Raw genomic sequence first — 11,572 nt, 5'->3', positions numbered from 1 at the left:
GATTACCACCATCGTTCCCATCTTCCGGATTGTAAGGAAGATAGTTCCAGTGACCTTGATCATCCCTCAGTTTTTTATTTTCTATCAAATACTGTAAATATGGTGGATTCCGAGCGAAACCTGTCCATTGAAGGGACTATCGCCATCAATATCTCGACCAAAACAGATGTTGTAGAGAATATTCATGTTGGCAAATCTTGTTCTTCTTCAGAACTGGAAATATATCACGCTCTTTTTCGAGAGTTCAAAGATGTATTTGCTTGGTCATATGATGAAATGCTAGGCATCGACTCGAGCATAGTTGAACATGAAATTAAGATGTATCTAGATGTCAAACCAGTACAACAACGGCTCCGGCAGGTGCACCCCAAGAAAGCCACTGCCATCAAGGCAGAAGTTGAAAATCTTCTCCATGCTGGTTTTATTTACCCAGTTCCTCTAACCAATTGGGTATCGAATATTGTTCCTGTAATGAAAAAGCAAGGAATGATTAGAGTGTGCGTCCATTATAGGGATGTAATCAAGCTTGTCCAAAAGACAACTACCCTACACCCTTCATTGACCAAATAATTGATGAATGCGCCGAATGTGAAATCTTTTCATTTATGGATGGATTTTCCAGGTATAATCAATTAAATATATACCCACAAGACCATTTAAAGACTGCATTTATTTTTCCGTGGGGCACATTCGCATACCGCAAGCTACCCTTTGGTTTGAAGAACATAGGGGAAACATTTCAGAGGGAAATGAATTATGCCTTCCATGACCTCAAGAACATCGTTCAACCATATCTTGACGATCCTCTGGCTCATTCGCGAAAGTGGACCAATCATCTGCAGCATTTGAGAGAGATATTTCTACGTTACCGACACTACAAGATATGGCTCAATCCACACAAATGTGTGTTTTGTGTCAGTTCTGGTCGTTTACTTGGCTTTGTGGTCTCGAAGGATGGAATTCGTCTCGACCCATGCAAGGTTCAGGCAATCATTGATTTGCCTCCACCTTCAAATTTGCTTCAGATTCAGAAACTCCAAGGGAAAGCAAACTTTCTGAGGAGGTTCATTCCAAATTACACTGAACTTGCTAAAGGTTATGCTCGTCTGTTGAAAAAGAAGTGCCCTTCATCTGGGATCAAGTCGCACAAGCTTCCTCTGATGCTTTAAAGGAATCCCTAATAAAAGCATCATTAATGTATGCTCCTGATTATCAAAAGGACTTTAACTTGTATCTGGCTGCAACAGATACGACCATAGCAATGGTTTTAGTTCAAGAAGACAATGGAATTGAACATCCAATCTATTATTTAAGTTGAAACTTAAATGATATGGAAAGCAAGTACTCCTATGTTGAAAAGCTAGCTCTCGCATATGTTCAAGCGATACAGAGATTTCGACACTATGTCCTCTTTCAGAAAACTAACATTTTGTCAGATTGCAACCCCATGACTTATATATTGTCGTGACAGTTGTTGGGGGGAAAATATTCAAAATGGATAGCAATTTTACAAGAGTTTGATCTGGAATTCATAAAATCCAACTCAAAGAAAGCCCTAGTTTTCGCGGAGTTACTATGTGATCTCCCATCGTTGTCCAACGATGCAACATCCGAAGAAGCAATCGTGGACAAATCTTTGTTTCTGATATATTCAAGCAATCCGTGGTATGGAGATATAATAATCTATCTCCAAACCCAAACATATAGGTCCAATACCTCCCACTAAGAACATCGATGTATTCGATACCAAGCAAAATACTACATGATCGTTGGTGATACGCTTTACCATCATGATATCGATACAGTTTTGCAGAGGTGCCTCACCCATGAGGAGGCCGAGAAAGTCCTAAATGATTGTCATTCAGGCGCGTGTGGGGGGCATCAATCTAGTTACACTACGGCTCAAATTATTTTACGAGTAGGATACTTCTGGCCAACAATGTTCAAAGATTGCATAACCGCAGTCAGAAGTTGCCATTCTTGTCAAACCTTCAATTGCAAAACTAGAATACCACCCGCACCTCTGCAACCAGTAGTTGATGTTGGGCCATTCGCCAAATGGGGCATAGATTTCATGACATGTAACCCCACCTCGGTCGGGGGGCATGGGTATATCATAGTTGCATTAGACTATTTTACCAAATGGGCCGAGGCGATGCCTACATTAAACAACAGCGGAGAAACGACTGCTCTTTTCTTCTTCAATCATGTAGTCTCTAGATTCAGTGTTCCACAGGCCATAGTCACAAATCATGGATCACATTTTTGCAATCACATGATGGTTGAGTTGGCTGCCAAATTAGGACTATCCTACGACAGCTCTACTCTGTATTATCCGCAAGCTAACGGACAAGCTGAGGCAATCAAAAAGGTCCTGAAGTGCATGCTGCAAAGGATGATTGGAGTCCATAAACGGAGTTGGCACCTGATCTTGTACTCCGCCTTGTGGGCATACTGGACATCGGTGAGGAATGCAACTGGGTTTACACCCTTTCAACTGGTGTATGGTCTGGAAATGATCTTACTAGTTCAGTGAGAAATCTCGTCCCTCAAGCTCGCAGTCGACCTTCTCCCTGGAACTTCAGAAGAGGAGGCTCGTTTCTTAGAACTAATTCAATTAGATGAAACCTGTCATGATGCCGCCTTGGCTAACGAAGCCCATAAGAGACGAGTCAATGCGCAGTTCGACAAGAATGTCAAACCTCGTGTCTTATCATAAGGTGACCTGGTCTTACTTTACGACCAGGAGTCCGATAATTTGGGAGCAGGTAAGTTCAAGTCTTTGTGGATGGGCCCCTATATTGTTAAGTGTGTATTAGCAAAAGAAGCCTATGAGTTAGTGGATTATGATGGGATTCCACTGGCGCAACCCCGCAACAGGTTGTACCTTAAGCATTACTATGCTTGACTTAGTATAGTAACCCCTATGCTTTTATTACATTTTTGTTTTTTCTAAGGGTAATTGTTTTGGTTAGGTAATCCACCTTTTCATTTGTTGGATATTTCATGGAACCTATCTTTTGCGGCTTGGGCCATCTTTGATCCAAGCGGCAAGTTAGTGAGATTCAAAGGGGTATGTATTGGTCGGTCAACGAACAACATCGTTGAATACAACGCGTTGATAGAACTCCTCTCTGATGCCATCACGCATGGCATACGCCGACTTGTCATCAAGCTAGACTCACCACTCATCATTCTACAGCTCATCGGTATCTACTCCGTACAGAATCCAGCTATCTAACGCATGTTCCTAAGGGTCAATATTTTGGAAAGACAGTTCGATTCTATTCAATATCAACATATTTCCAGAAACTTAAACACATTAACGGACTCATTGGCAAATTATGCGTTAGATAGACATTTGCGACATTTATAAAAAGAAGCATTTCATCAATATTTGCATCAGGATCATGTAACTTAACCAAAATAAAGCTCCGAAAATCAAATATATATATATATATAACTATTTAGGTTTTATACATAATGTTCTGTGACAAACAAAAAATCAGTCAAATGACCAAAAACTCAAAATGCTAGGGGGCACCCCAGTCTAATGATGTTGGTGATAACAAGTCATCGCCTGTGCAATCATGCGCAAAAGCCTAGTCCACCGACTCGGCACGCTAGTAGTATGTCGCTACATCCTCAGAGGCATCTCGTTGGTCCTCATGTCTGGAATACCAAGAGTGAGACGCTCGACCTGGTCTTGCAATGCTGCAAGAGTCTCGGCCACATCCAGGTCGTGAAGGACAACCCTCCCCACAACCTCTCCTGCTAGAACGACAGCTGGTGCTCTCAGACATACTATTGGTCGCACTGGTCTGATATCTGCATGAGCACATGAGTTTTGATTAGCCTTGATAAAAGAAAGCATAAGAACATTATAAGAACAATAAATAGAGATATGGTCAGAGATTTTACCTATAACACCCCACTGCTCACCAGCCGAAAGCACCAAATCTAGGTCACCCCGGAAATCCATACCAGCATATGGACACTCGGCATAAACCATCTCCTGATGGTTGAACCACTCGAAGAAGACATCAGAGAAAGAAACCTGGGACTGGCCAGTATGTCGGGCCGTAAGGTCAACCCATCTCTACATTCCTGGCTGAGTCAGTGGAGGCAACCAAGTGAAATGTACTGTGGCTGCATCAGTGGGATCTTTTCCAAGGCGAAAGCGGTCAAAATAGAACCATAACCAAAATGCTTGGATCATCCATTTTTCACCTTTGTCAGTTGTTCTTTTATCATAGGGAGTATTGCGTCACACCAGTTGAACACCTTTGGTTCGAGGCATTCCAAGGCGTACTGCATACAAGACCCGTTAGCCAAGTGGAGAGCCGCACTACCAACCAGTCTAGAAAAAGTGAACAGAATGGTCCTCAAGGACCGGTCAGTGACATCTCGAATATTGATCTTGCCGTCCCTACTCAGCTGAGATCCTTCTCTACAGTATCGGTGAATATAATCCCTCATGGATTCGCTCCCACAGGCGGAACCTGATAATGAGAGAGGGGCACCACGCCTTGATAAACTGGTCAAAAAATAGATGTCCACGACAGTCAAGGGGATCGATTTGCCTCTGATCTGGCACCTGGTTGGTAGGATCCCATGCATCAAGAAAGTATTGCAACAAGTTGATTTGTTGTCTCATGCTAGAGATGCGGAAAAACTTGAGCAAACCATAGTTCTACAGTGCAGTTACCGTACCTGGATCACGTAAGGCAACCATGTCCTCTTCTTCATGCTCGTGTTCTTGCCATGTAACAACCATTTTTCTCCGATCAATCTCTGAAAACAAACAAGAGAAGAGTCAGGATCTTGATTTGGCAAAAAAAAGGCAAAAATTCCATGAGAAAACAGTGCAAAAGTTTCCCTCCTTGCACCCATCACACCCCAGTAGTGTACTGGGTGAGATACATACTGACTGGCCAATGGCCAGTCCAGTATGCATCGCACCTTTCGATATAGGAAGGGTCCAATGGGGCCAGAGCGAATTTTTCAAACCCCAGGGGCTCAGAAAAATAGGGAAACATGCTCAGAATTCAAAAGGAAAGAATGAAATTGAAGAGCTCAGGGTTAGCTCCTACCTGGTCCAGAAGGCATCGAGAATCGTCCACAGAATCTCCCAAAATTAGCTAGTGAAAATCAAGGGGGAAAACACCTCCAAAGCTCCAACAACCCAAGTTCAAATGAAATGGTAAAATGAGGGGTAAAAACCACTTTTAAATTAATTTTCACGTAATTCGAGTAAGGTATTAGTGTTTTAACTCTTTTTTCAAGCATGTATTTTCATTTCTAATTGGTTTGATGAAGCAATTGAACAGGTAGTACAACCGTTAAAGTAACAAAGTGTTAACAGAGAATCGAATAATTAATGACCATTATCACGAGCAGTTTTATGAAAAGTTCAAGCTCATTAAAAATTAAACCTAAGGAATGAGAAAATGTTCCCCCAGAGTTTAATCTCATTAAAAAATGAACCAACCTCCGGTAAATAACCATTATGAATGCATTATCATCAGACTTTGAGCCTTGGTCGTGTTCTTACCATCACCTCCATTCTATTTTAGTCGATCACATGCCTCCATTTGATTGTTTACCCTTTTTAGGAACAACTGCGATGAGTTATTTTATTAGCCATCCTTGTGACATTGCCGTGATTGGAAAATTCCAAACCTTACCTAGAATCAGCTGCTACCCGAAAATATCACTCGTTCCTCACGAAACGAGTCTTCTTTAAGCTCTTTTCATCTGACTCGTAAAATATGAAAATATTGCCGAGCTATTGGCCTCTCTAGCTCATTAAAGCTATCAGAAGTGTTATCCCTCCTCTAGATTTTAGTTTTTTTGGACTTGAGGGATTATATGACAAAAAAGGATTATTGGAGTTTCCTTTCTGTCCCTTTTCAGAATCTCTAAAATTGAAAAAGGACAGAGTTATCATTGTCATTAAACTCGTTAAAATCAATAGCGACAAACTTGTCCATATAGACAAGAACGAGTTTCATTGTCGCTAGGCTCATTAAAACATAGCGACGGGTTTGCCTGAAGGGAAAATTATAGAACAAGCATATGTTCCCCCTCAAGCTTGATAAAAGTAAAGAGGTACTGGCCAGCAATGACTGGGGAAAAATTGGGAAGAAAACTTGAAGAAACTTTATTGGTAGCAAGTTGCTCTTGAACATGAAACTTTCACTCCATGTCTAAGTTAGGTTGGGTTATTCTGTTCACCAGTCATATTACCATTGGTCCATCATACCATCCATCTTTGGGGTTAACGCTACCAATCCATTTCAGTGTTGCCGATATGTTCAAGAGAAGTCACTCAGAGGATTCACCAACCCATCTTGTGTCTCATCCGTAGCAATACATTCATGCTCCATTCTTTCATGACCGCCACCCTGAACCTTGTATCATCAGACCGTTTTCACCTCCACAAAATCATTTGCTCCATTCCGTGTCATAGATGTGGGATTCATTAAGGCCCTCCTATGACAGGTCACTTCTTGTCGACATCAGCTCATTACCCGAGAAGTTGACCTAGGAGCAACCCTTTTAGTACTTTGAAGCTTGCATGCCTCAATGGCAAGTTTCTCACTTCTAGCGACAGGTTTACATCAATGGCCTTCGACCGAAAGATTTTGCATGGTGTTCGATGCCAATTCCCTTTCTCACACAATGTGAATTGTACTGTCGTACCTTGAGGGTCATCATCATTATCGGTGATTCCTCTCGCGCCTGTTAATATCTTACATCATTGGCTGGTAATCAGGCGATGTCTTTCCATGTTCGACTCCAGAACATCTTTCACATGGATCGACTTGTACTCCGGGCGAAGATTGAATAAGTTTGAAGACCCCGGATCTAGTTTCATCCATCCGGGCTGTGATATATTCAGGAAAATAAAGACATCAGATGTACATCATTACTACACAGATGATCATCTGAATCAAAGGATGATGACTCTATCAGAATCATCAGTCTACCACGGAGATGGTTGTCTATCCTATGTACATGAAAATGAATTTATAAAGCTGAGCATGGGAATGCCACCTCAGCTAGATCATGAAAATATTATGAAGATAATGTATTGTATTGTATCCTATTACAGGTCGCCTTCCAGTTCGAAAAACCTCAGATCCTCATGATAAAGAATTTCACCCGACACCAAAAGATTAACGACCTCATGCTTTAGGGGGCAACTGTTATAGACATTTTTGGGCATTGCAACCCAAATCATACATGTCCATAAACCAAGGGATTCTGAGTCCCTAAAAGTGCTGTTTCACACCCTAAAGGAACAAGGTCAACTGATTACATCATCTCCCGAAAGTTCTCCATGGAAAACTACTCAGAACTAGTCAAAACTGGACCATACAGACTGCTCAGTGCTAAGGGTGAGATGCATCTCATCTGCTCAGTGCAAAAGTGTGATGCATACTGGAAATCCCTTCTGTAGTGTGCAATGAGCGAGAGTAGACAAATGGAAGAGACAGTTTGCAAGGTGGATGATCATGGAATCTTCCAGGAACTTCTCCTGTGACACTTGCCTCTCCGAATTTGCCCAGGGATGAGTAAGAGATCATGAATCTCCAAGTGGAAACAAGAACTATCAGAGAGAGTACACTAATCAAAATCCCAGAAGCTGACTCACCCCCCTGCAAACATCTATATATGGATCCCTCATCACAGATATCCAAAGGCTGGAATATTGTATTTTGTAAGGAAGTGTTGTTGGTTTCTTGGTGGAACATCATAGTGTTGGGTGCTCTAAGCTTTTCATGAGGTGAAGAAGGGCTTTCATGCTGGGAGGATGACGTTGGGTCAGATCAATGGGTTGTAATCCTCTTTGCTGTTCTTTCTATTAATAAATCTATTCGAGTTTTCTTCCACATTCCTATATGTTTGATGATATATGCATTTGTGTGGTCAATATATATCTAGTCCTATAGTGTTTATGATTGTAGATCTCTGTATTTCGATAGTGTTATGCTGCTTTGACTCCACAGGTGCTCTCTGAAGTGAGGAAGGAGCAGAAAAGATCTGTCAGAAGGGAGAGGAACCAAGCAAGGAACCAAGCGCAAGACTGAGGTTGGTATCCTTTGTTCCCCTCTTGTCTACTTCTCATAAAGGAAAGTGAAAGTATTTTTAGCTTGTTTGTTTCTAAGATAGCTACCTGTCTTAGTGGGACTAGCAGCTTAGAGTGGACACTAGATTTCTCGATAACACTCTTGGTGATAATAATGATGTTTCGATGCATGAATTCGCTCAGTATTTAAATAAAGTATAATTAAGTGTATTTATCTTCAATAACCCCCTGAACCACTCTTAGATAGACTAGAATAAATGGGTCCTAACAAGAAACTATGTAAGGTGCTCATTTTAAAATGCATCTAAGAAACATAGAACAATTGAAAGAAGAAGAAAGAGGGAAATCCACATGGGAAAAAACACCTTATTCAAAAGAAAATACTAAAAAATAAATAAAAATTCTAGGAAGTTGTGTCCTTGACCCTAAGGTGGTCTCACAAAATGTGAAAATTTTTCTTCGAAAAATTCTTTGTGAAGATGTCGATAGTTTTTTAGAAGTGGAATAATATCGCAAGTCCTTGAACTCATCATGTAAAAATTATTTGGATGGAATATATGTGTATTTCAATGTGTTTTTTTTTCCTACTGCACTAAATCTCTGCAAAACTTTAGTGTGATTTGATTATCACACTAGATGAAAATGTACAACGAAATATGATATCATGCTTAGAGAGGAATTTCGACAACTAAATTTCCTACATGGAAATGTTCACTACACCTTTGTATTTAGCCTCTATTGATGATATTGAAATCATGGATTTCCTTTTGCTAGACAAACAACATAGGCTAGAGCCCAAACTAAGAATATATATTGAATTGGAATTGTGATCAATGTTATTACCATCCCAATAAAAATTAGTGTGGAAAATGAGATCCAAAGTAAATACTCATGCATAATGAATCCCAATCCTAATGGGTCCTTGGACATATTTGAGAATTGAATTGGTAGCCTTCCAATGAAGCTCATATGGCTGCTACATGCATATGGAAATTGTGCCCACTCCATATGAGAGATATAGATGAGAGTGAGTGATATAGAAGATACTTCCCACAAGCTATCTATACATGGTGCAATCAGCCAATGGTGTTGTTGGATAGTTGGCATTGTCTGGATGTCTAATGATGATGATTGTGTTGACATTGATGTCAACCAGATTAGCATGATGATTTGGAGTCCATGAGGAATCGTATGGTAGCTTCAGGCTTTTGGTAGAGAATCATCATAGCAGTAAGCTTATTGAAAATCCATAAAATGATGACTATGGTGATTGTTAGTCTAGGCTCAGGTGGAATCCTATGGTAGTTGCAGGTTTTTGGTAGAGAATCACCACAGTAGCAGGCTCATTGGAAAAACCATAAAAATATGATTATGGTGATAGGAAGTTCAGGAGGAATCTCATGGTTTCTATAGTTCTCTGTATAGAATCATCATAGCAACAGGCTTACTAGAGAGTCCATAAAATTATGACTATGGTGGTTGGGAGTTCATGATTCCAAGCATAAGAAGAAGTGTCAAGTAGAAAAGAGTGGTGAAGATTTTGCAAACATTTTATAGGTAGAATATGGGCTCAAATCCTACAACTAACCTTATCCATTAGAAAGTGATCTGAAATAGCTTTCCAATGGTGGTTGGAAGTCTAGAAATGAAGTCATGGATCAAAAGTTACAGTCCACCGAAGTCAGGGTCTTGAAGTCCTAAGCAGGTTGATATATTGGAGGTTGGAAGGATACCGAAGTTCACTAGGGTAGAAGGATGGATTTGAAAACCTTAGAATAGGTAATATTAAGATATTGAAAGTTGGAGGTCATCGAAACATCGAAATATTGGAGGTTGAACTATATCAAAATATCAGAACCTCCTAAGTCCTTATGATTGCAACTCATTGAAAGTGCTGAGGTTTGTGAAGGAGTATAAATGCAAAGGATTCGGGGCAAGACTAGGGACCAAGGATATCGTTTCCCTCTCCTTTGGTTGGACGCATGCAAACTTGTGATTGGCCTTTAAGATTTGAAGTGGCGACTGACATTAACATGACGTGATAGTACAGTGGACACATGGCAGCTTATTTTGACATTTTTGGTGCCCTAATGGGGCAAATTAGGGTGAAACGTGTCACCACTCAGGAGATGCCATGTGGAGAGATGATGAAATCATGACATTATCCCAAAGGTCAGCATATTAGAGGTTGAGGACCTCATAACTCATGTGCAAATGGTATTTGAAAAAGTTACAATAGAAATGGGCTCTGATATTCTCTAGCACATGGTCATGTGGAGCTTAAAGGAACCAAGTGCTAAGAAGAGGGAGCTAAAATGCAATGAGGGCCAAAACAAAAAAGATACAATATGTAGGGGCTCTGATATTATCTAGCACATGGTTGTGTGGATATCAAAGAAACCAAGGGCTGAGAAAAGGGAGCTAAAACATGATCGAGACTTGATAAGTAGGGGCTCTGATATATCACTATAGTAGCATGTGAAGTTGACAGTCAGAGGCCCAGTCTTATGAGAAAGAAAATGGTCTGGGAGCCAATCGCCAGGGAGAAAAGAGTATTAGAGGTGTGCAATATCATACCATTTCTTTTGAATGAGTTACAATATGTTGGGGCTCTAATGTAACAATATAGAGAGTTAAATGGATGAATGGGTCGACCGTTGAAGATTAAATGTAGGTAACCAAAGTTGGTTTATAGAGAAGTAGGATCTATAGAAAGGGTTGAGACAAGGAAACGAGGAAAACAATCCACAGAGAAGATTTGAATAAATTGAGAAAGCCATCATCTACCTTCCATGCGCGTCTTTCATATTTTAATGAGGAAGAGAGTGACCATTCCTGAGTAAATTTAAGCTCCGTGGAGCATTGAATAAACATGGTAAGTCATGGTAGAGTGTGCAGGAAGACTGAGATTAAATTCTCAGTATGAAGGATTACACAGGGAGTCAATGAAAGAACTCAGAAGCCCATTCTTGTGTTTCATGCCTTGAAAAAATTCATCCATTAGATGCAAGAATGAAATGAGAAGACATACTGAGGTACACTTGGATAGTATGGTCACATGCAGGAGAGACAGAACTATACAATGTGCATAAGAGAATCAAAACCATTGATTTGCATCAAGCAAAGTAGAGGGGAAGGGTTTATCGTTGATGTGCTTAGCAATGAGAGCGACAAGTGTAGCGTGTGCAGAGAGTATGTTGTGATACGAAAAATGAGAGAACAGATGGAAATCGTGTAGTAGAGAGATTGTGTGTGAGAAGGTACAAGGCTGAGGATGCTATTTTGAGCAGAGGATAGAGTGTTTTTGTATGAGACCAAGAGAGTTGATGAAATAGTAGAGGATTGAGAGAAAAAGTTTTTTCTGCAACCAACAAGATTGGTATTTTTCATAATCATATATGCCTTTCTTTTCAATTTGAAAATTGTACAAAATAGCAGAACAGTGGCAAGAGCAGGTTGTAGCCTACATTCAAAAGA

The sequence above is a fragment of the Pinus tabuliformis genome, chromosome 8 (genome assembly GCF_031772625.1).
Source record: "Pinus tabuliformis cultivar Carrire ecotype Pingquan chromosome 8, CPIR1, whole genome shotgun sequence".
Taxonomy (NCBI): domain Eukaryota; kingdom Viridiplantae; phylum Streptophyta; class Pinopsida; order Pinales; family Pinaceae; genus Pinus; species Pinus tabuliformis.
This window is presented reverse-complemented; position numbering follows the sequence as displayed.